The sequence below is a fragment of the Myiozetetes cayanensis genome, unplaced genomic scaffold, assembly GCF_022539395.1.
Source record: "Myiozetetes cayanensis isolate MyiCay16 unplaced genomic scaffold, myiCay2020 scf12, whole genome shotgun sequence".
Taxonomy (NCBI): domain Eukaryota; kingdom Metazoa; phylum Chordata; class Aves; order Passeriformes; family Tyrannidae; genus Myiozetetes; species Myiozetetes cayanensis.
In genome coordinates, this window is record NW_026086826.1 from 13057896 (window position 1) to 13083159 (window position 25264).

Consider the following 25264-nt stretch of genomic DNA (forward strand, 5'->3'; position numbering starts at 1 on the left):
CATTTACTCACAGAATGATGTAGTATCCTGAACTGGGAGGGACCCACAAGAATCATCAAGTCCAACTCCTTGCCCTGCACAGGACACCCCAACAATCCCACCCTGTCCCTGAGAGTGTTGTCTGAACGCTTCTTGAGCTCAGACTTTGTACTGCGGCCACTTCCCTGGAAAGACTTGGGTAACTGGACCCTCAAGACTTGGATCTCAAGCATTTTCACCAGGTCCTCAGCATCTGGAAGCTCCCCATGAAGGTGAAGCCAGAGGTGGTGACCCCTTCTTCTATGTCAGCAAAATATTTCCTGTTGTGTTTGTGCAGAAAGGCTGCACCTGTCTGTGCTTGACCCTGAGTTTTGTGTAACCTAGCCTACTATTAATGCTGTAAATGCATAAACCTCTTGATAGTGTGAATCAGAGCAGTCTCTGAAGTTTGTAATTGGGAAAGTTATTTTTTTGTCTTACACCCCACATTATTACATTGGTCTTATTTTGGATGCTTTGCAAACTATTTTGGCATTATGATTGTAATGAGGACTAGATGAAAATGAAAGACAATTGAGAAGGTAAGAATATGTAAGAAGATAAAAATAATTGGGAGGACCAAAAAGGAAAGTCTCAAGAAGAAACACTCGCTGGTATAAGATTTAGGGCAGTGCCATAAAAAAAGGCATCGTACCATAAATAGTCATGATTTTGTCTTAAAGACAAACCGTGAGAAGAAAAAGTATGGAATGGTCAATAATGTGTACTTTTACCTAATTACCTCATGTATCTTATAATTCTGAAATGAATAACCTTTGAAGTGCAGAGTGAGCTAGTTCTGGGTTAGGGGAATGTTGGGAATTCACTGTGTGTAAGTTGTATTTTTTAAATGGAGTGGGGCTTGAGGTGATGTGTCGGTGTCTTTCAGCAGGAATGTTTTCCTTACTGCTATCCCTGGGAATACCCCCTGAGCTCTGGGAGCAAACTCCAGCTCAAGCCATTAATAAAACCTGTGACACTGTTTCATGTCAGCAGCAGTGGCTTTGTGGTGACCTCTAGGCAGAGCAGACCTTTCAGCCTTGACTCTGTGAAAACCACAGAGTTTGAGGAAATAAAACTCAGTGGAACTTATTTTTGTCACTGGTGTCAGCAGAGAGCACTTTGAAGGTGTGCAGGGAGCAGACCTGCTGAGTCAGGTATAGCCTTTTGTATAAAATCACTTCTCAGAGGAAAAAGTGTGTTTTGAGAAGATATAAGAGTTCATGAACATCCAAAACTTCAGGGTGAAATTCAACCAGAAGAAAATAAGCAGTAGAAAGACAGAAGTGAAATGTGAAGGAACTCCTAGCATGAGAAGAGGCAAAAATGCAAGAGCCAGAATGACCTTGGAAGCTGTTTGAGTGCATGGGAGAGCTGCTGCCTCCTAAACTGCTGCACTCCTTGCGAAAGGTCCCTGTGGTGTGAGGAGGTGCACACCACTGGAAGGTTTGGTGTTGGAGAAGAGAAGCTTTGGGGTGACCTAATTGTGGCCTTCCAAGGGCCTGAAGGGACAGGACAAGGGGGAATGGCTTCCCACTGCCAGAGGGCAGGGTTGGATGGGATATTTGGGGAGGAACTGTTGGCTGTGAGGGTGGTGAGGCCCTGGCACAGGTTGCCCAGAGAAGCTGTGGCTGCCCCTGGATCCCTGCAAGTGCCCAAGGCCAGATTGGACAGGGCTTTGAGCAACCAGGGATAGTGGAAGGTGTCCCTGCCCATGGTAGGAGATGGGACAGGATGGGCTTTTAGGTCCCTCCCAACCCAAACCATTCTGGGATTCCGTGATCCCTTTTCCTACAGTTGAATTTAGAGTGTAATGAGTGAGGAGGACAGACACTGATGAGGAAATGAAGTGTTGGAAGTCTGACTCAAGCACTGCAGACACTTTTGCCAGCACAGGAAAATGAGGCTGTGAAGCACTTGGGTGAGTGGACTGTGGGTCATCTGGACTGAAATGGTTCTAGGTTCAGCATCAAAAGAGAATTTGAGAGCAGATTCAGATAAAAAGCAGTGAAGGGGAGCAGCATCAAAGGGCTTTCCACATCCAATCTGTCAACAGCTCTGCAGGAATGTGGAAGCTCTCTGGAAGGGCACAGGGCATTGAGGGGGCCTGGCTGGTGTTTGACATGGCAGGTGATGCTGTGTGTCATCCTTGGGGTTTTCTTGAGTCTAGGGCTGTTGCTGCAGAGTGCTGGGCTTGGGGCACTCCTGGCCCTTCCCTGCTTGTTCCTGTGCTTCCCTGGTCCCAAACCAGTGGACACAACGGATGGATTTGGCTAAACAAACAACCATCCACCCCTACCCCTAAAGAATCCAAACAATGCCATGAGGATTTCAGCTCCAGGGGGTCCCCTGAGAGGAACTCCACAGTGAGGTGGTGGGTCAGGAAATAGTGGAAGAAGAAAAACAGGGAGCTGGATCTGCAGGAGTAAACGTGCACCCTTTCAAGGAGGCAGCCCAGGGAATGGAGAAGGGAAGTGCTGCCAGCACTTGTAGCATCATTGTGGCTGTGAGAGACAGGGTTGCTTAGCAATGAGCAGCAGAATAAATAACGTTCTCATAGCGACAACCTTCACCGCTTCCCTTCTCAGAGGTTTTAGCTCCATCTGAAGGCACCACATTGCTCTGGGAATTGAAGGGCCATCCTGAAGGACTCGGTGCTGTTGGATACAGCAGAGCTCAGGAAGCACCTGAGGGGACCCTGCCTGTGGCACCTTCTCAGACCCCTGTGCTCACCCCCACAGCCATCAAGTGGGGTCTGGTGGGAGCTTCTCCTGCCCAGAGAAGCTGTGGCTGCCCCATCCCTGGAAGTGTTCAAGGCCAGGTTGGATGGTGCTTGGAGCAACCTGGGATAGTGGAAGGTGTCCCTGCTTATTGCAGTGAGGCTGGACTAGATGAACCTTAAAAGGTCCCTTCAAACTCAGACTGTTCTATGATTCCCTTGAGGCACCCATGGGCACCAGAGCACCCTGGAAGGGCCCATTTCCATCTCTTCCAGGTGTTTGGTGTTTTGTTTCCCTGGTGTCTGCAGGAAGAATTTCTCCATGGGAAGGGAGTCCCCTTCCCTGGAGGTGTCCAAGGAACAACTTGACGTGGCACTCAGTGCTCTGGGCTGGGTGACACGGTGGGGATCAGGCACAGGCTGGACTCAATGGTCTGGGAGGGCTTTTCCAGCCTCAAGGATTCTGTGATGCCTGTTTTTTTCACTGAATAAATCTCAGACATCAGCAGCACCCATTTGAAATGTCCTTTAAATACCTGTGTAATGAAAAGCCAGTGCCTGTGTGCTCGTACAGTCTGGCACTTCCATGAAGTTTTGGAGCATCTGGAGTTGGGGCAATTTAGGATTGCCAATATCCCTTCCTGCTTAACGGCCCATTTCTCCAGTGTATCACACAGACTGTGGATGGTGTTTGGGTGAATTGCTGTTTGTAAGCTGTTACACTTACATTATTGAGAGGTAAGTATGAAACTGCAACCTTTGTTTTTCTTGTGTTGTAGCAGAGATAGTAATGGCCCCCCAGTGTCCTTGGAGCTGTAGAAAATCTAATTAAAGGAAAAATACTCTGCTGTGCCTGTTCAAGGATCTCAGCTTAATGTCTCACTGTTTGGATTTTGCTTTTCTGGTGCTTGGCAGAGCCTGAGCCCCTGGAGAGACCCTTTTCCACCCCAGGGCAGGGTGAGCTGCAAGAGCCCCTTTATCAAAGAGCTGTTGCTGCTGCTTTCATACCTAATCCTGATGAACTTCCTTGGGAGTGGTTCTTTGTGTGCTGCAGCAGAATATTTAGAAAGATCTAATTAAAAACCTCTGGACTGATGATATGCTTAAACCGAAGCGTATCATCCCCGGCACCACCTTCTCCTGGAGATGATGGGAGGATTGGGGGTTATCAGAGGCTGCCTGGGCTTGGAGGAGGAACTTAGGGGTGGCAGAAAATCATTTAAATCCCCCAAACCTGGAGGTTATGAGAAAATATAAAGGGAAGCCCAGAGATGGTGGAGTAGGGGCAGAGAGTAAGCTGGGAGAAGAGTTTTTGGCTGAATGTGAGTTGAGCCTGAGAAATGATGTGTCCAGGGGAAACATTTGGGAATTGATGATGCCATCAGAGCTGGGTCTGGACAGGGAAGCACTTTCCTGTCTTACAGTGAGGACTGAAACAAGCAGATTTTGGTGTACAAATGTATCTTGAGGATGTTGTTCAGATGTAATCAGCATCTTGACAGAATATATTGAATGCACATCAGGTACACTGATGGTGTGCTGGGTGTGCTGTCACCTTGACTGAGATTGTGTGATGTGACCAGATCATCTTCCTCTCGGGTATCCAGGAGAAGGGCCAAGTTTTCTGCAGGGACAGCTGTGCAAAGCCAGTGGCTCCCAAATCCCAGGGAAACAGATGGTTGGTCTTGGAAAGAGGTCTGGTAGTGTCCAAGGAGTGTTACTGGTGTCAGTGGGAAGATGTGGAGGAGAACACCTGAACATTGGCCACTCCTGATGAGGGAAGCTCAGAAAAAGAGAAAAGGATAAACATTCCCTGATCCTAAAAATTGAATGCTGTTTGTTTGAATGAACTATTAAATCCTTATCTTTTCTTCTTGGAAATGCCCATGGAATTTTTCCCCTGTTTTAGGGTTGTTTAGTAAAAAGATAAGCAAAATTTGGATCTGTGAAGTTTGTACTTGTGGTTTAACCTGCTGGATTGCATAGCTAATTAAGGTTATTAATATTGACAAATGAGCAGTGGGGAAGCTGGATCCAATCCCAGTCCCAGACTTTGTCAGTGATTTATATGTAAAGGATGATACAGGTATGATTTAACCTTTTATACAGCTTTGTCCTGCAAGATTAAGGATAGCAAACCAGATATACCTAAAGAAATACATGATTTATTGTGATCATGATTAGACAAAAAGATCTAAGTCATTTATTACACAGTATAAGAGCTATAACAACTATTATAATATAGTGCACTAGGAAGCAATTTTGAAGCAACTGTATTAAAGTAATTGTATTAAAGCAATTGTATTAAAGCAAAACCAATTATTAAGTAGAGATTGATGTCACTTACCCAGACCAATGACTGTGGGCAAATCCCTTTGGCTCAGCCTTGAGGACTGACCTTGAGGGGTGCCCCTGCTCCAGGGACAAATCTCTGAATCTCCCCCCTACCCCAAGAAGAGATCTCTCAGAAGATCCTGCTCTTAAAATTTGGCACTGGTCTTTTATGGTAGAAAGTGCTGGACTGTCACTCAGGGGTGTCCAGGCTATGCCAGCTCAGCAGCTTTGGAGAAGTTCTCAGTGGTGCCGCTTGTCTGTTCCTTTATTGAGTCTTTTCCCAGGTCTGCCCCATCTTCTTTTCCCTCTTGGGATGTTTCACTTTGGGATTGATGAGTCAGGCTGGTTCCAACTTTGTTCAAATCCAAAAGCAACAGGACCCCCCTTTATTTACCACTGATAACTTTGTGAATAGGGCATTGTTGGAGTTGTTTTCCACATTCCAGGCAGAGCATCCTGTGGCAAGAGCCCACACTACCACTCTGAGACTGGGGACATCATCCCAGGGACACCCCTGGCATCAGCCCTGGTGTTTCAGGCTCACTTTGGGACTCAGTGTCAGTAAAACAACTGAATGTTCCCAGTGACTCTCAATTAACAGATTGGAAGAAGGAAACCTTTGTTTCATCTTCACATATCATAGAATATGAAGAATTTCTTCCTGGAAAGGGTGTTCAGGCATTGGAAGGGGCTGCCCACGGAGGTGGTGGAATCCCCATCCCTGGAGGTGTCCAAGGAATGAATGGACATGACACTCAGTGCTCTGGGCTGGGTGACAAGGTGGGGATCGGGCACAGGTTGGACTAACTGGGCTGGGAGGGCTTTTCCAACCTCAGTGATTCTGGGATTCTGTAATCTTTAAAACACACACAATGGATGATTGCAGGGAAACAAAGAACTGGAGTGAGGGTGGCTCTGGGAAGAGCTGTGCCACACACAGGGTTGGGAAAGGAGCTAAATTTAAGAATGAAGTGTGAAGCTGAACTTCTGCTTGTGTGGTGCCTTGAGGAGCTGTCAAGCCCTGAGTAGTACAATGGCTCTGGAAAATGGATTTGGCCATTTCCTTGCTGTAAGTAGAATTCTTGCTGCAATTCAGTTTTTTGCTGTACAGAATATATCTTCCCTAATTCCTTTCCTTCCAAGATGGCACTATTTTTAAATGAGGCTTTTAATTTCCTAATTAACCATGTAATCATTGCCTTTCTGTTTCTCAGTTGTGTTGGTACATTTGAAGGCATCTCATTTACGTTTTGTTTCTCCTCTGGCTTTCCTGCAGCTTCCAGAATTCCAGCCAACATTTCACAGCTGATGTAGCTTTACTGCTGAAGTTTTCTCCTTGAAAAATAAGTCAGTTAAAATTTACCTGTGCATTTGTATGGAATACAACTGGCATGTCTGATGGCTCCTGGGTTGGCTGATCAGGGCTTGGAGCAATCTGCTCTAGTGGAAGGTGGATGGAATGAGATGGCCTTTAAGGTTGTTCCCCCCTGCCCTGGCCCAAACCACTCTGAGATCCTATGATGGAAAAATAGAACCAGGAGGAATGGTGGTGTGGGGGTCCTTGCTGGTGGTACTGGATAGAATTAACTGTGGGCAGCTTTTCCCCACCTTGGCTTGCTTGTGGGGGCCACTTGGGGTTGTCCTGTCCTCTGGACCTGGGACTTTGGGAAGTGACATCAAGCAGGAACACAGTGCTGTTATGTCTGATGGGCTGGTCTCCCTAGTGGTGTAAAGTGGCTGTTTATCTCCTTGTTGTCAGATGGCTTGGCATTTTGAGAAGAAATTGCACTTCCCTTTGGCAGGAAGGGGTGTATATCTGGAGGAGAAGTCTATGAAAGCTTCAGTATTTTAAATTTGAAGTACCAAACACAAGAAACCCCTCACAGACACTGTGGTGCTGCTGTTCAGACATGGTGAGATCAGCCCCCGCACAAGGATGAGTAAAGTGGTGGGATACATCATCTGTGGGATGGAATTGCTCCTTGGATCTTGGGGGAACAACCTTGGACAGCACAGTGAGAGATGTGACAACATGGAAACAGGAGGTCATGACACTTGTTGAACAAGGTGATCTCCAGGATCTGGTCCTTGGTGTGCTTTGCCAGTGCACTGAGGAGGAGCTGGGACTACCAAAAGTAACCTGAATCCAGAAAGGTGTTTTAAGTTTCCAGAGCAGCTGGGCAACAAGAAGTACCCAGTCCAGCCCAGGCTTCAGCTGTTTGTTTGGTGCTCCAACCAGAACTGGCTTCGTTAGTCCAAGTGAGCTCCTGTAGGCGTTTAATACCAAAGCCACCAGGGATCCTGAGCAAAATGGCAGCACGAGGCAGACACAGCAGTGTGGGAGCTGCTGTTGCCATGCCAACCCCTTAATTTAAAGCTACTTCAGAGCAGATGCCATTACATCATAAATAGAGGTTTACCTTGTAGTAATGATACTGTTCTAGACGTTGAGTTTGTGTGGAGGAATGTTTGGGACCCGAATAAACCAGAGGACTGTGATTAGCTGTGTTTATCTTCCGTGATCTAGCAATGAGGCTTCCTCAGACTTGTTGATTTGCTTGGGAAATAGCAGATTTTAGGGTTTTATCAAGAACATACCTTTGCCTGTTGCTCAGCAGTGCAGCCCCTCCTGCAGCAGCGTGGTCTGTGCCACCCACCGCTGCCCGTCACTCACTCGGCTCCTTGGTGGCATCACTTGCATGTTTTTTGTTGTTTGACAGGTTTTCTGTAAGTCAGGCTGACAGCCTGTGTATGAGGTGTGTTTGTGAGGCAGAGCTGCAAATAGACACCCTGACTGTGAGAGGGAGAGCGTGGGACAAGCTCAGAGCTCCTGCTGCCAGGGCCTGGGGAGCTCCAGACAAGCCCTGGGAAAATTGCTTATTATTCTGACTTCACTTTAATTGTTTCTTGGCCTGAGATGGCGTTTTGGATGTGAAAAGGCACTTGAGATTTTAAAGAAGTGAATCAAATTCTCTGTTCTGAGAGGAATGGCCGTGACTGGGAGGTCTGAGAAGGACATCATATTCCTTTTATTCCTTTTGGAGTTGCTTTTGCAGTTCACAGATGGAGTTATGCATAAAAACATTGTGGAAAAAAGTTGCCCAACTGCAAAAAAAAAAATAAATTTTGGAGGAGGTCCAAAAGGTCTTTTTTAGGAAAAAGTGATGAAAGTGTCAATTTGTACATTTAATGTGTAAGCAGCAGCAGGGATCAGGGGATGGGATGTGCTCTGGGAATGCTCTGTCACAATCCAGCCCTTCAGAAGTTCTTTATTAGTAATTCATTGTTTCTTAATAATTTGCAAACTCTACGCACCCTGGAAGCCCAGAGCCCTCCTCTGGGACCCTTTCTCACTAATGACTGTTGGAAATCAGCTATTTTATCCAGAAATATTCAGTTTTGTCAGGAAATTTGTCTCTCACTGTGAGATACTCCAGATTCTTGGCATTGCTGGTATTTATAAGCTGTAGTTGAAAAATTATGGGGAATATTAAAGTACCAAAAGGTATTTAAGAAAATGATTCTGCTTCCCAGTTGTGTTGAGGTACCAGCTCATTTACAGCAGCTCCAACCACTACTCATCCCAAACCAGGCCAAATGTGGTTTGTTTCCAACACTATTGCAAAAGTATATATTTATCGTGCTGCCTCATTTAATTTTGCCAGCTTTTAAAAAAATACATGATTAAAAAGTCCTCTCAGCCAGCACAGATAAGGGAGGGAGGAGTGCTGAAAAATTCAGCTTGTTTGGAGTAATTCTTAATTTCTCTCCCTAATTATTTAATCACTGAAAGAGTGCTGAGGATGTGTCATAAATAATGCTCCGTTTCTCCTTCCCTGGTGAGCTGCTTTCTTGGCTGAGGCACAATACAGGGAGGCAGAGCTCCTTCATCTTTTATTCTGATTGATCTGAGTTCACATTACCCAGTAACACCAAAGCAACGTGGAAGGCAAACCAAAGGTACCGTTATAATTTCACTTGCTTTAACAAACAACGTTCTAGTGAGTCACGGCCACGTGGGCTTTCACCTGGCTGTGTACAAATGCCTTGGATCCCCTTGTTATCGTAGAATTCATGCTGTAAATGAAGAATTTGTCAATAAATGAAGCAGAGTCACACCGGGGTGTGATGAATGAGGTGGAAATGTGCTGTTTGTTGAGCAGCACATGGGTAGGTGGGGGCGAGATGCTCCCTTATAGCACTTTTGTTATTGCCTGGGTTCCTCCCCGTGCCCTTGGAAGAGGGATGAGCTGTGTCTTCCAAGTTGAGCCAGATGTGGTTATAGGGAATAGTAAATATGGGCAGTTCTGGAGAATGAGCCCAAGTGAGGAATTCTCCAGCTCTGGGATCACTCTCACAACACAGAGCAGTGTCTGCATCCCTGGGAGATGCCAAAACCCCTCCTAAGCTGGTCTCCAGGGGAGCTGGTGGGAGGTCACAGGAACTTCGAGCAGGAATGGGGTCCAGTGGCTCCCTGGTGCATCCCAGGTGGGTCTTGTGTTGCAAATCCTCTGGCTGGGGCTGAGCCTGAACCCATACTTGGTGCAAGTGGGCTTGAACAAACCAAGCTGAACCCAAGAGCCCAAGGCTGGGATTTGCTCAGGGCTTGAGGACAAAAATAAAAAGGAAAAGGAAATTTGGGCATATGGTAACTTTCAGGATCCTCCCATGGGTGTCCTGCAGAGATCCAGGCTGCGTGTGTGAGCTGTGCTGTCCCACTGCCCCTTCACTATAGGTGGACTCCTGCCCGGCATTGCTCTTTACTCTGAGGCCCTTCTGCAACCACTGGGGCACTGTCAGACTTTTATTTATGTATCTTATATATTTATTTTCTGTCTCCATATATATCTTTATGTGCTTTGTATGGAGCATGTGAAAAGCACTGACGACATTAATTCCAGGACCATAAGTAATTGCCTGATGCAATTCTCTCAGGGATATCTGGGGAGAGGTGGGTAGAAAGCCAAATTCTTTTACAGGATCAATGCTCTAACACTGGGTTTGTGACCTTCTCTGCCAGTGAATTCAACAGCAAAGATGATCCATGGAAAGGGAACGAGGGCACAGAGTTGGGATCTGTCTGTTGAACCCAGAAGGATATAAGCTGTATCTCTAGTTATTCCAGAGACATTTTTGGTGCAGAAAACCTAATTTCCCCCCTTTTAAACTTTGTATGGTGTGTGTTTGCAGTGTTGGCACAAGGCAGACATGGTTACAGTGGGAGCTCTGGGCAAAGATAAAGCGACAACACGTGCAGTTGCACTGCCAGGATTTAATCTTTCTCAGAGCTATTCATGAACACTTTAAATTTTACATGAAGGGCTCAGGCATCAATAGAATCTTCATCCAATTTTTTCTCTGCATTTCTCTGTGAGATGTACAGGCTCTGGATGCTGAAATCCAGGTTAAATTTGTGTCCAGCATCATAACCTGGAGTAGGAGAAAACTGCCAGAGAAACAGAGGGTGTGGGGAGTGTTGTCCAACATCTCAGTGCAGGGTCAAGGGAAGGAGCTGCAAAGTATTGGGATTTAGAAGTACTTCCTCATTCTGGGTAGCAGGCTGCTGGAAAGGGCAGCTCCCAAGAACCCATGTGCAGGTGCCCCATGGCCATGTCCCAGTGCAGGATCAGGGATGGATGGCAGGAAAAGGGTGCATGCTTTCCCCTGCCTGGCTCCTGGCGAGGAACCAGACAACAATAATTTTCTCTCAGAGCTGCTTTGCCACCCAGGTCTGTGCTTTCCAGGAATGCAATTGAAACCAGGGCAAGGCAAGTGTGTCAGATTAATGGGAAGAGTGCATGGCACAGGTCCAATCTTTTTTTATAGGAGCCATAATTCCCTTATCAAACGCAGTGGCCATCCTGTGTTAAGGATGCTCATCATTTTGTCACTGCAAGCTGGGCTGGACTTTGGGTGTATAGGGGTGGGATTTATGGCATAGCTTGGATTTGCCTCTGGAGACCAGGGAGAGAGGAAAAAGAAAAGGCTGCTGTGAGGAACTGCCCTGCCAAAGAGGGAAACTCTGTTGTTCTTTATTAATCATTCCTGAAAATCAATTAGCTGGCACAGGCAGCCCAGCAAGTCCCTGTAGCTATGGAGACAGACCAGGGAGAAAAGTACAGTTTATTCAGGAAAAGTCCAAAATTCGTGCTCTGGTATTTTTAACCTTTCAGAGACAATTATAAATATTTTAATTAGCAATGTTTATGACCTGCTGGAGAACACTGCTGGCTGGACAGAAGGAATTGTTGATACCTTTCTTGACCCCCTCCCTAGACTCTCACTCATTCTACTTGGAGTTGCATATGGAATGTGCTGAGCTACTTTCAGTTGCTATTAAAATAATAAGTTTTTACAGGAAGCCAAATGAGCAAAGCTGATTATTTAAGCAAGGAGTGCAATAATTAATGCCAAGCTTGTATGGTGTTTGGTGAGGACCCTTTGCATTCCCAGAGTCTGGCACCAGCTCCAGGTGTTTGCTAGGCAGGGTTTGCAGGCAGCACTGCCTTTGCTTCAGGTTAACTGATTCTTCCCATTTTCCAGCTGCTGGGCTGGGAATAAAGGTCTGCACTGTGCTGGTGCCTTGACCTAGGGGATGGTTTGTTCAGGCTGTCTAGAAGAAACGTGGATGTAACATTCCCCAGTGTGGTGCTGGGCTGTTTTTGGAGTGGAGAAGTGGCACAAAGACAGAATTGTACCTCAGTTATACCCCAAATGTACCCCTGCTGTGGGCACACAATTGGCAATATTAAAGAGGGTGTGGAATGTGCTTCTTGAGGTGGGACATGGAGGATTCCTCAGGGTGCCTTGCCTGGCATCAACCCCAGCACTAAAGGGTCCATGTCTGCTGTCTCCACAACTTTCCTGTAACCTCCTGGCCAGAAGAGATCACAGCTCCTTCAGCCAGGGCCTGCATCTCATTTTTTCTAGCACTTCCCAAAAGGAGGAAATCTGGGACATTTTGTTTCAACATGGCAAAAGAGTCTTTACAAAATCTTCCATGCAAAAGGAATTTGAAAGGAAGCTGCTTCACTTTGAAAACTCTCCTGTAGGGAACTTCAGAATTTTGCCTTTAAAGGTCTGGATTTTATTCTCTTTGATACTTTGGTTGGAATGCAGTGCATGGCAATAGAGCTGGGATCCATCTGAACCATGTGAACCTCATTCCCAGCATCCATGGGGACAGAGGGATGTGTGGAATGCTTGGGAGAAGATGGGGAGGGGTGGTTGGCCCTGGTCCAGGGGACCAGAAGGTGTCATTTTTTGGAAGGTATCAATGGGTTTGTTCTTGAAAATACCCTTGGAATGAGTGATTGTGGACCTGGCTGCTGGAAGGGATGTTTGGATTGCAGGCTCTGCTGGGTGTTGGGGTGTAAATCCATATGGGAGGATGCCCTGGACTGTCCCCATGGCTCAAAGCCCAACTGCAGCAGAGCCCAAACCAGCAGCAGATCCACATGTAAAGATGTGTGTTTGAATTCTCCCCACTCCCCTGTGCAATCATCACCCTCTGTGCAGTGGTGGGGATGGAGTGGAGGTGACCCCCCCTCCAGGGTCCTGGTCCCTGTGTGGGTGGGGTGGCACATCAGATGGAGCCCCTGCCTGCAAGAGTAAAAAACTCAGTTTACATCCAGAAACATCATGGCATTCAAACTGAAGCCAGAGCAGAGTGGTGGTAGAGGTGACATCTTGGAGTCCTGGAATTATTCATCCCGTGATTTCCACATCCCATCCCACTGATTTGAAAGGCAGAGCATGTTTTTCTAGCAGCTCTCTCTCTGTTTGAACCTGGCCATAAAAAAACAAGATATCACACTTCCACCTCTTCACCAGCCGCATCCCTGGTAGGAGCTGGAGCACGTGACAGTTTTGTTGCAAATGTAGGGAAGCCCCAGCATGGAGTTCACTGTGCAGATCCAGGTCCTGGAGCTATTTGTGGCTGCAGAGCAGTGTCAATCAGGAATAACAGCCTCAGGCAGTGAGTGCAGCCCCCAGGGAGTTTTTTCACAGTGAGCAAGGTCAAAGCTTAAACCCATATTTGTTTCTGTGGAGCTGAAAGTTTTCCCCTTGTGTAAAGGACTGATCCAGCTCCCTGGGAAGCAGCTACATGTGTGTGTCTGAGAGCCTGGTTTTCATCAGGTAATTGCCCAAATTGACTCCTGAAGACCTCCTTAAAAATTATCTGAACTAGCACGTGCTGCAATGGGTTGTCATAGGGAATGGTCACTTTAATCAGGATGAAATAAAAAAAGGGGGAAAAACCCACTTCCCTCCCAGTTTGTAGAGTGCCCCTGTCCCAGCTGCCCCATGAGAGCTTTGGGCTGTTTGGAGGAAAACTTGGATTGCTTGGCTCCAGAATATCACAGGTACATGGTGTTCAGAGAAAATTCTGATTGTGTTTATTTCCCCACCCAGTTTTGATCAGTTTGTTTTGCTATTTCTGTAGTGCCTGCTGCCAAATCTGGGACAAGGGCCTGGAGTGACAGGACAAGGGGGAATGGCTTCCCAGTATTCCATCTAACCCAGCCCTCTGGCAGTCATTCCCCTTGGGAATGACTGCCAGAGGGCTGGGTTAGATGGAATACTGGGAAGGAATCCTTCCCTGTGAGAGTGGAATGAGATGGTCTTTGAGGTCCCTTCCAACCCAAACCATTCCAGGATTCTATGATGAAAAGACCTTACAGCAAGTCTGGTTTGCCAGTTTAAAACCATTGTCCCTTGTCCTATGGCTACAAAATTCTCTCTAGATACTTTGTGGGTTGCCCTTAGGACTAGAAGTTCCCCTGTACTGTGATGGGCAGGAGATGCTCATCTGGCCCAAAACACAAACCCTGCTCTGCTTGGAGAGTGCTCAGAGCTGCAGTAAAGCACAACTTACCGCTTTTCCAGGCTATCAGCCACAGGGACGTTGGTTTACAACACTAAAAACTGGGTTATTTTGTAACTGGAGTTGGAACTCAATAAAAATATCTCTAGAAAGCAGCTCAACAGTAGCAAAGCAAGGACTAATCAAAATGAGCCTTTCTCCATTCCTTCCTAAGAGGATCTGATGACTTTTTTTAATCTGAAGTGACGAGGCCACTCTGTCTCTGTCAGCACATTCTGTATCACACCACACTCTGGGTGTGATGCCAAAGGGGAGTGGTGGCTGATGCTGGGATATGTCCAGGATTCCATGAATGCTGTGGTCTGTTTCCCAAAATATTTTGAGTGGAGGTAGTCTGGACAGTTATTCCTCCTCACATCTCCACCTGCAGAGAGCAGGTGCCTAAGAAACCCTGAAGATGAGTATAGTGGATAATTAAGCGCCTTTTATACAGCATTAGGCTCTGGAAGGTGGAAAAAAAGGAACCACTACCTCTTGATCCATCATCCCACAGCTTTTTTTTGCCTTCAGCCCCATTTGTAGCTGCTGTTCCATCATATGGTGTTTAATTTGCAGGGCCCACCCAGTATTTAGGTGCTCAGGGACTTATCTGAGTGTGAAGATTTGGACCTGAATTCATGGCAGAAGAACCCCCCCAGCTCATCCCAGAGCCCTGCTAATAGTCCTCATTTTGCCTGGGCTTGCTGGAAAATATGGGTAGGATTTTCATAAAAGGCAATCAAAGATTTAGGATAAAGTTATTTCCTTTTAAAAGCAGACTTTGAGTCTTGGAGAAGTACAGAGGAGAAAGGAGCATCCCAGGAGAGTGACTTTGGGCACATCCCTGAGGCAAGTCTGACCCACTGCTGGGTTAGTGAGATCATCTCTCCCAAAATCCCTGAAATTCCTGCCCATGCTTCACAGTTCTGGGAGTAAACTGCAGTGGGCTCACAGCAGCCTCAGGGAGGGAGAAAGAATAGAAGGGAAAAAAAAAAACCCAAAACTTCTCAGGTGTAATTACTTTCCACTAAAAGCAATTAAATGCTGATTTTGTCCCAGAAAACTGAATCCTTGTGGGACAAATGCTTCACATTTCAGTCTGGCAGCTCCTGCCTGGTCTCACTCCACATCCCAGCCTTGTTCTGCCTGACAGATCTCTCCAAGTTAAATACAGGTCATGCATGAGACCATTTATTAAGTGAAAAGAGGGTGAGTTGGAACCATCTTCCTACCTTTGTAAAGAATAGGATTTTCTACAAAGCCCTGAATTGTCAGACTGTGGTTTTGCTCATATATCCACTATTGTGTGAGCCTTTCTAGCCTTGCTATCTTATTTCTTTTTCTTCCAGCTCAAGGAAAATTCCATTTTTCTCTACCTGTCTATTAATGTTCTCTTGCAGTATGGCAGCAAAGGGCTGTTGGGCAGGTACAGGGCTGATGATTGCTTAAAACCCAAAAAACCCACAAAAACCAAAACACAAAACAAAACAAAAAACCAAACAAAAAAACAAAACAAAAAAAGCCTTTTTCCCATCTTTGGAGCAAGCTGGGGATGCAGTTTGTTGTGGGGAAGAAAGAGGGGGCTTAGACAAATAAAGATGAAAATCTTCATCTCAGTGGCAAAATTGGTCTTGTTCTTGCCAAGATGAAAAGTTGGTAAGAAAAGAAACTGAAGGTGTTGTTTATGTTCTCTGATTGGTGATAAATATTGGAGTCAGGGCACATGTGTTTTGTATCTGCAGTTTCCCCCCTTGCACCTGATCCTCCATCTCTTATCCTTTCCAGGCTTCAACTTGAGCTCTTTTTTGGGATCTTTCTTCCAGCTGTGTTATTTTATATTTATCTACATTGGATTTCATCTCATGTTTTGCTTGTAACAGTCTGGGCACAAGAGACTCCAAATAAGATGCCTATAAAACTGTTTGGAACCACAAGGTGTTTTCCCAGCTGTTTCAGTGGCTTTCCTTGGAACAAAAAGCTGTGGAGCTGAACTTCTCGGGTTTTCACACACAGCCACTGATCTCAGAATGAGCTTTTCCTTTTCCCCTCTATCAAGCAATGTCATCTCTGCAGCATTTCCAGTGCTCCATAGAAACCCCATGTCTGCACATGGCAGCTGGAGAAGGTGCTCTCCAACATGTGCTTCATTCTAATGCTTTCCAGATCTCCAAACTGTTCTGTCTGCCCTCAGCGTAATAGTCCTTGTGTCGCAAGTGAATCCTGAGAGCTGGTTTTTCAAGGCTGCAGATAATAAGCAGAAATTGCTTGATCATTCCCTTCAGAGATGGTGCTCAGTCTGCAAAGCATCTCAGAACTGCCTGCATGGTGAATCCCTGGAAACACTCAGGCATGGGTTTTAATCCCAAGGGAGAGCATTTGATTGTAGCTTTGGGCTGAAGGGAAGCATCACCTGGATTTAAAATTTCTTCCAGCTGTCCCAAGGCTTTCATTTCCCCTCCAGGTATATAAAATAAAAAGGATGTGGGGTTCTGTCTCACTGGCAGTAATTATCCACTCCTGGTCCTTTTCCACAGCAGGTCCATGCAGGAAGCACCACCTTCCCTTCCAGTGGCTCATGGTGGTGGAGGCAGAGCACATTTGTGTGCATGGGGTGGTTTCACTTGAATGTGAAAATTCTATTTTCTCTGTTTGCTTTTAATCCCATGAGTCAAAGTAATTCCTATGCAAATTTAGGATCAGGCTCTGACCTTGTAGAAAATGGCATAATCTCTTGTGTTTGACTTCCACGTTAACTTAATGCTCAGCAAGATGTTTCATGAGAAATATGTATGTATGCATATCTATAGCCTGTCTGTGTCTCACCACTGAGGGAAATTAAAAGGCAAGGAGTGAGGATGAGGATTTCTGACTCCATGCTCAGACTTCATCCAGGGCTTTCCTGGGACACTGTACTCAGACTCTGCTCCACCAGGGCTTTTCTGGGATGCCATACCCAAACCCGCATCTCCATGCAAGCACAGTGCTGTGTTGTATTCCCATCTCTTCCCAGGATGGTGAAGGAACACCGTGAACCAGTGGAGTTCATCCACTCGGTTTCGTTTCAGAGGCAGGAGAAGTTGGGGAGCATCTTCAAACCTTCTGGCTGACCTATTTTGTAACTCCATCACATCATACATTTATGAGCAACTAGGATTTTACTTTCAGGACCTCCAAGCAGAGAGGATGTGACAGTATCACAGACAATACTTGCCCTAACCCCTGTAGTCCTGCAATGTTAATGCTGAGGGAATACCAAGGAGAGCTCCCTGTTATACTATGGACAGCACTGGTAATCTCAGCCCACATGGAACCCCTCGTGGGTGTTGCTGGAGAATTTGGAAAATTTTGGGGAAATTTCCTTCCTCGAGCAGCCCCTGTAGTGTTGCCCTTGAAGCAGAGCCAGGTGTGGCCTGTGCCACTGCAAGGGAGAGTGGTGGGATGAGATTTTATCCCATTGGGTCAATGTCTCTCCCTTCCAGTTCCTGCTAGTGTTTTGCAGAACAGAACTGGCCCTGTCTGCTCTTCTGCTTGGGTTATCCTCAGCAGATTCACCATGGGCACCCAGCAGGAAAAATGAGTGGATCTGATCCTACCTCTAAGAACCTTCTTGTTGCCAAACAGACAGGGAAAAACAAACAGAAATGTTTCAGTCTTAGCTCTACCAAAGTTGGGGTTGTTTTCAGTTTTGGTTTTGTTTTGTTTTGTTTTGGTTTTTGTTTGTTTTTTGGTTTTTGTTTGTTTGTGGTTTTTGGGGGGCAGGAAATGTTTTTATTTACACTCTGTGACTGTGGTGCTGTTTTCTTGTCTTCATCCCACACCTTGTTCTTGCTTAGCTCTAATGATGACTGGTGCTGTTTACTTGTGTCCTTCACCTTGAGCTCTGAGGATGGTGCTGGATTGGTATCAGACTCCTGTGGCAGACAGAGGTGGAAATGCTGCTCATCTGGGTTTAGCCTTTGACTGGGGTACGAAATTCCTGGGCAGTAGGTGTGTGGGAGCCTTGTGTACCCCCAGGACACTGCTTAGGGCAGGAACTCTGCTCACCCCATCCCTTGCATTCATGGAACTCGCCACTGGTAGCTGAGTTGGGCTGTACTTGGAGCTCCTGAGTGGAAATCCAGGGGAAAAGTGGAGGAAGCATTATTTGTATCCAGGGGGTCTGTCCTTTATCCAGATGCAGATAAATCTGCTCTTTACCAAGGACCCAGATTTGCAGAGAGGCTGGGAGTCCCTCCATGCCTTAAGCCGAGCTGCTGCGGCGGCTTTTGTGGCCTCCTCCTCTACCAACAGCTCTGCACCAAAGAGGCTTCGAGGTACTTGGAGAGATTAAAAGGATGATTAAAAAGGAAGAAAAAAAAAACAGATCTAGCAGTCTTTTAAAAGGGGATTTATTTGTAATCACAGAGAGAGGAAAATGAGGTCCTGACCTGCTGCATCCAAAGTGGGAGAGTCGTGTTAAGGTCTTGAGCTGGATCCTGTTTCACTTATGATTTTCTGTAGCTGTAATTAAATATAAGTTTATCTGGACAGGATGTATCTGCTTATTCCACTCGGAAAAATAAAACTGAAGGATCTTTGCTTGATTCTTTCTGGGGTTTGTGTAACTTCCCAACTGTATGAGGCGCTGCAGGAACACAGCACAGCAGGAGATTCCTGGGGCTGTTCCAGCGTCACTGAACTCCCTGGATAAGGTCATGTTTTGGGATAAGCCCTGTGCAATGGCAATCATGTGAAAGATTTGCTTTTTTTAAAAAAAAAAAGTTTTCCATCAAAAATTTGACCTACCTTAGTAAAAATGGTAGAAAAGAAAGGAAATCTTCTGTTAGGAACATGGAAATATCCTTGTCCCTCTACCATGACTGTCTCATATTTGTCCTTCTTGCCTTTGAACACAAGGAACACATTTTAATTCTGTTTTTGGTGTTTTGGTAGAAAAAAAATGTCTAAAGGGAATCATAATCATGTAACACATCTCCTGTTTTCCTCACAAACCTTTGAAGCAAATGAAGGCAGAATATTTTTTGCTTCTGAAGGTGGTGTGGTCCTGATTGAAGCCTGCCCAGTCCCTGCCCCTCAGGGGAGTGCTGGAGGCCTCTACTTGCAATTAATTTTATTTAGAAGATTTCTTTAAACAGGTGTAATTACTGTGCACAGGTCAATACTTCGGTCTGTAGTGCCCAAATTATGAGGAGGTTCTTGCAGCCCTTCATGAGCTCAGATGTTGTCCCAAATTTTGACGTGTGCTGCTGCAATAAGGGGCCCATGCAGCCATAGCCCTCCAGGAGCTCTTGGCAGGGTCTGGGCTCGGATTTACCAGGCCTGGTTTTATCTGCAGCAGTTGACAGTCATAAATTCTGTTCAGTCTATTAAATAATTTCTCATTAGGAATAATTTATTGATGGTATTGGGGAGGATCGTCAGGCGTGAAGGAGAGGTGCAGCACAGCAAGGCAGAGCCACAGAGTATTTGTGTGTGCTGCTGCAGGAGGGATGTGGCTCCTGCCCCCTCCTTGTGCTGCCTCTCCATAACCACACGAATCACTGCTAATGGAGGCCTGGAAGGACAGTCGAGTATGTAATTCCCAATTATTGCAACTGCTGAGAAAATATAAACTTGTGTTGATGTCAGAGGTGCACAAAAGTGAGGTGTAGCATCATGTTCAGGTGGTGAGAGAGCCAAGGGTGTCCTGGCTTGGACCAGCCATGGTGTGACCACAGGCCCAGGGCAGTGCCTGTTCCCTGTGCTGGGCACCACCAGTCCTGGGGTCAGTTCTGGGCACCTCAGGACAAGGAAGACATTGAGGGGCTGGAGCGTGTCCAGAGAAGGGAACAGAGCTGGGAAAGGGTCTGGAGCACCAGGAGTGGCTGTGGGAGATAAGGGGCACAGCCTGGAGAAAAGGAGGCTCGGGGGGACCTTCTGGCTCTCTGCAACTCCCTGACAGGAGAGTAGTTTGTGGCCTCCCCAGGAGGTGTCCAACTCACTTTGGACTTTCCAGACCCTTCTGACACATGTGAGGATAGAAGGAAACTTCCTGAAAACACAAATAGGGGATACAGGATTGAAGAGAAGCCAGTGGGTGCTGGCAGTCCCCAGAGTGCCCATCTGTGGATCATGTGGAGCTTGGAGCTATGTGAGAGTCATTACTGCTTCCCAAGCTTGTGGGGGGTTATTTTTTCTGTCAAATCTATTTCTGGATGATCTCTCGTATCTCTGAGAGAGGAAGACATTTCTATGCTGGGCAGAGTACAAATGTCTTCTCAGAGCAACACCTGCCTGAGGTGGGGCTGGGGTTGGACCAGGGGATGGATGCCAGGACAGGACAGGCTGTGGAAAACAAAACTCCCAAAATCAGCAAAGCGCAAAGAACCTGGCACAAGTTTTTCCCACCCAACTTAATTAAACATCTTTGAGCTGGGACTTTGTCAAACTTGCTGTGTTTTCAAGGCAGTTTTGGTCTCTAATTGGAGTATTTGGGGAATAGCATTTGGAATATCCAAACCCCTCTCTGTTTCATGATGGTGTCACACCGTCCTCTACTCTTTCTCACTCGCATTTCTGCACAAATATGTTCCAGGTCCAGAATGTTACTTTTGGTTTTATTTCTTTTGTTTTGGGGGATGCTGGAATTGGACTTTCATCCTTGTGGATCCCTTCCAGCTTAGGATATTCTATGATTCTGTGCTCTGGGGTCAATCCACAGGATGGAGAGAGCAGCCTTTTCCCTGGAAAACAGATCATTGGGTCTGCAGAGATCAGCTGTGAGTGGCAGGTTGGATGAGAGTAAATCACTTAACAGACCCTTGCTAATATTCATAAATCATGTGGAGAGTCCAGGAATTTCACTGAGCTCATCTATTGGAGCTTGTCACAGATGCTGTAATACATCATTGCAATGTCTGAACAGCATAAAATAACTCAATGAGGAACCAAAGGCCACATCTGGCATGTCTAGACTCGGAAAATAGGTTATGTTTGGAAATGTGAGCTCTTCCCCAGAGTCACTCACCACCAGTTAACATATTTTTGACAGTATTTAATTGCATTTGCACCAGGAGCAAGATCATGTTTAAATTGCTATTAACTAAGACATTTTCAAGTGTGGCCTATTTTTGCTCCTCGAGAAGTGGCTGTTTTGAGCAGAGCTGTCACTAACGTGAGAGGGTACATGTGATGTGTGAGGATGTAGGAAAAGTTAAGGGAGAATTTTTTATTATCCCCAATATTTGATTTGAGTTTATTTCAGCTTTTGGCTGCAGTTTTCTGTAACTGATTTTCTGCAACTAGTTTGTGCCTCTGGGAAAGGAAGGGGGGAGTGGGTTGGGGAATGGGGGGTTCCTGGGTAGGTGCATCTCTTACTCATCTCACAGAGCTGTTAAGCTGAGGAAGTCTCTGGTGTTGAGTCTCTCTGTCCTCCTCTGTTCTTATGAGAAGCTTTTTGTATTGTTTTGCTGGAAAACATGCAAGGTGGGAATTACTAAGCCTCTTTTCCTATCTGTCCATTGTCTCAATGTCTTTGAGATGTTCATCCTCATTGTGCCCAGCTGGGGTCTTTTTTTCTGTTGTTTTCCACAAGAATTACTTTTCCAATAATCACTTCTCTGTTAATTACTCACATCAGACTAACAATTTCTATGTCTAAGGTGGTCAGAGGTTCAGTGCAGAGCCCATCAACACATGCTCCTGCACTACTGCTCACGTGCAGCCACTGCCCTCAGAGCAGACTATCCACAATCTGCTGAGGGAATGTGAGCTCCACAAGGAGCCTCCAAGTCAGAAATCAAAGGGCAGAGATTCTCCAGACAAGGGCTCGGTCACACGTGCTGGCACACATGTTATTCTCTGCTGAGAGTGGAAAGTCCAGGCAGGGTAGGCAGCAGTGCCTACCTCCCAGCAGGGATGTCCTTGGGAATCATCCAAGGAATGAATGGACCAGTGCTCTGGTGTGGTTGACAAGGTGGGGATTGGTCACAGGTTGGATTTGATGATCTTGGAGATCTTTTCCAATCTAAACAATTCTGTGATTCTGTTGTATGATTCTATGATCAGCCTTGTAGTGTCATGGATGTGATTTCCTTTCCAGTGTCTCTCTTTTCAACCTGCATATCATGCTCAGGAGTTGTCCAAGGCATTAATTTTGCTGTAGAAAGTAGAGGTGGGAAATCTTAGAAGAGCCCAACCTGAACTGGCAGTGAAGAGTTCAGCAGCTCAATTTGACCTCATCAGACAAAGGATAAAAACCCTTTCAGTCACCTTAACAGGAACTGAGAGCTGTCAGAGGATGAAGGATTGCAGGCCTGGTGTGCTGTCCATGGCTCAAATCAACTGAGCAAACTCATCCCATCCAGGGGCTGAAGCTGCCCTGGCCCCTGCAGAGGATGTACATGTCCTGCAGAGCAACCACAGGGCACCACAGCTCTGCTGCCTGGGGGACCCTGCATGTTAAATAACCCTATTCTCATTCCTCTGTTTCAAAATCAGGGTGAAAATTAGTTAGGAATGGATCCTCGAGCTTTAGTTAATCTTGGTCTATCCAGTTCTCTTTAAGCAACACCTATTTTTAGCTGCTGCTCATGGTGATAATTTGGTGTGTTTATTAATAGTTGGAGGGAATTTTTGTGCTTCATCATTTGGGACTGGAAAATTAAATGTGGGGAAATTTGGGAACAAGGGTGTGCAGCAGAGCTGGGGATCCCTCCTTGGCAGGAGTTTGACCAAAGCTGTCCCCAGGAGAGCTGTGGGACTTCTGTGGTTTGATGTTGGTGGGGTCAGTGCTTGGTGCCATTGTCAGACCAGGGCCTTCTGGAATGTCTGTGCTAATGGTGCTGAGGGCAGTGTGGCTCAAGACTCCAGACATTGGTTGGATTATTTTAATTGTGATTTTTCCTTTTACAAGCAAAGGGTTTGAGCAGCCTTGGACAAGAGGGGGTTGTGCCCCAAAAGCAGGGGGTGACCTGCTTCCCCATGCTTTGCCTCTGGAAGAGGCTCAGTGCTGCTTCTGCTGCTCTGCTCAAACCCTGCAGCTGGTTTTGTACTTCAAAATCCACTGCACGGGGATATTGGCAGCCAGAGACATCCATGCCCTAGTTAAGGAAGGATTTAGATAGTGTTGAAAATCTTGAGGAGATCAATAGATGTGTTTAACGATCTCCTGATGAAGGATGGCTGGAGCTACAACAACTATTGACCGGGCTGGAGCACCAATAAAGAAATGAGAACTGACATCCCGGGCACCTCCTGCAGCTCTGCTTGGAGGTGTCATGGGAACAACTCGCTGTTACTCACAGGTTCCTACACATCCACTACCCTGAGCTGGGTGCAGGCACCTGGATGTGGTTGCTGGCCTCCAGCAAGGCTTTGAGGAATTTTATCTCCAGCTCTGGTCATGGCTAGGGTGGTGGTTGCCGGGCTGATGTGTGGGATCATGCAGGATACAGCTCCTGGGCACACCAAGGAAAGTCTGTGCTCTGTGTTTTGCACAAACATCAGCAAATTCGGTTGGACTTGATGGTTTTACAGGTCTTTCCCAGCCTTGAGGATGCTGTGATTCTATGAAACCTCAGCCTGGGATGTACCTGTGGAATGCTGCAGTCGGTGGGACAGGGTGGAGGTAGTGTCCTGGTGGAGGAGCGATTGATCTGGCCGTCCCAAAGTTCCCCTGTCCTCTCATTGTGAGGGAAATCACACAGAAGCACAATTCTCCAGGGAAATCTCACAGAAACATCTCTGTGTGTCCAGATTTGCAAACCTCTGGCTGCAGTAGGATGTCAAGTTTGCAAAATCCAATGACTATGGATTTCATCCCTCCTCTCTGAAATACCACTTTCCCAGATTCCAGATAGTCGATTAAGTTTAATTTTATTTGATTATTTTTGTTATTGATTCAATTCTTTTGAATCGATAGTCCAAGAAAGAAATAAATATTTTTGCAAGATTAATATGAACTCGTTAAGCAAACTGGGAGTGAAGTCATCCACAGCTCCTTTTTTAGCTCTTTTATTCCCTGCTCCATGTTGTGACAGAGCTGTTCCTTCCGCTCAGCTAAGAATAGCCAAAGTCTCTCAGGAGCAGGCTCAGCCATGTGCTTCCTGGGGCTTCATAGGAAGAGTCAACTTTGCAGGAGTGTGTGAGGGAAAAACCACCCCCAGCACGTTGGCTTTGTGTCTTTACTGGTCAGGACTGTTTTTTGTCTGCTGTAGGGGATAGCTGGAATAGAACAGTAGAATCCAGCTGCAGTTAGGGGAGGAATTAAATTGAATAAATGAATTAAATGCAGCTGCAGTTGGGCAATGAATTAAGGCTGAATCCAAACCTTTCTGTACCTGATGTAGAGACCTGCTGTATCAGTCTGGGTGGCTTTTAATACAGGAGAGATTTTCCTTGCATTCCCTTCTCTGTGCAGACTCCCTGGGAGCAGAGGGGCAGGGGAAGGCAGGTTCCTGTGCCTGGCTGAGACCCCCTTTCCCACAGGGCTGGGGCTGGGATTGCCTGCAGGCTCCAACCGTGTAGGAAGCAGTTGTTGTATCAAGGAATAGTCATGGATTCATGGCAAAGTCTGTAGCTGATGGTAGGGAAAGCAGTGGCACAGAGAGAATAGATGGGAATGTTTGTGCAAAATCACAGTGTCACAGATTCATTATGATTGGAAAAGCCCTCCCAGACCATCGAGTCCAACCTGTGCCCAATCCTCACCGTGTCACCCAGCCCAGAGCACTGAGTGCCATGTCCAGTCCTTTCTTGGACACCTCCAGGGATGGGGATTCCACCACCTCCCTGGGCAGCCCCTTCCAATGCCTGAACACCCTTTCCATGGAGAAATGAGTCCTGAGACACGTCCCAGACATGAAGATTACCTCTGCACTTTGTCCCATCCAGGAGCTGAGTCCCACTAACTCATCACATCCCAGGGGAGGTGTCCTGACCAAGCAAACTGTCTTGGCCACCATGTCTTTGTAAGCATCTGGAGCTCATACAGGGGTTTGGAACCCCTTGAGCTGTTCACTATCACCATCACACCACATAACCCCAGACTGCCTTGATCAGAAAATTGCTCTTATCTATTCTTTTATTTGCATTCAACCCGCATTTGCTGCAGTAGGACAAGGAGTGGGCTGTTTGTCAGAGCTCCTCGTGAGGACTTCACCACAATCAGCAATGTTTCCACCCCACACGTTCCAGAGAGATTGGAAAAGCAGCAATTTCATTACAGGAAATTCAACTCATTCTTGACACAGCCATTATATTGATTAGCTGAAATCATTTTGCGTAAGTGTGGTGGCAGCAAATGGCAACTTATGCAAGAGAGGTTAAAATAACAGAATAGGCTTTTT

The 25264-nt window shown here is 46.3% G+C and overlaps 1 protein-coding gene across 2 annotated transcripts in view; it reads left to right on the plus strand.

Annotated features, from left to right (window-relative positions):
- The window catches only part of LRRC7 (leucine rich repeat containing 7), a 195761-nt gene that overhangs the window by 11662 nt on the left and 158835 nt on the right, over positions 1-25264 (plus strand). The window contains exon 1 of one of the 2 annotated variants that reach the window (XM_050306384.1): positions 5830-5851. The exons of the other annotated variant lie outside the window; for it this stretch is intronic. The gene's annotated coding sequence lies outside the window, so the exon portion shown is untranslated. Of the gene's footprint in view, positions 1-5829; positions 5852-25264 lie in introns of those variants that run through there. 2 annotated transcript variants of the gene reach the window in all.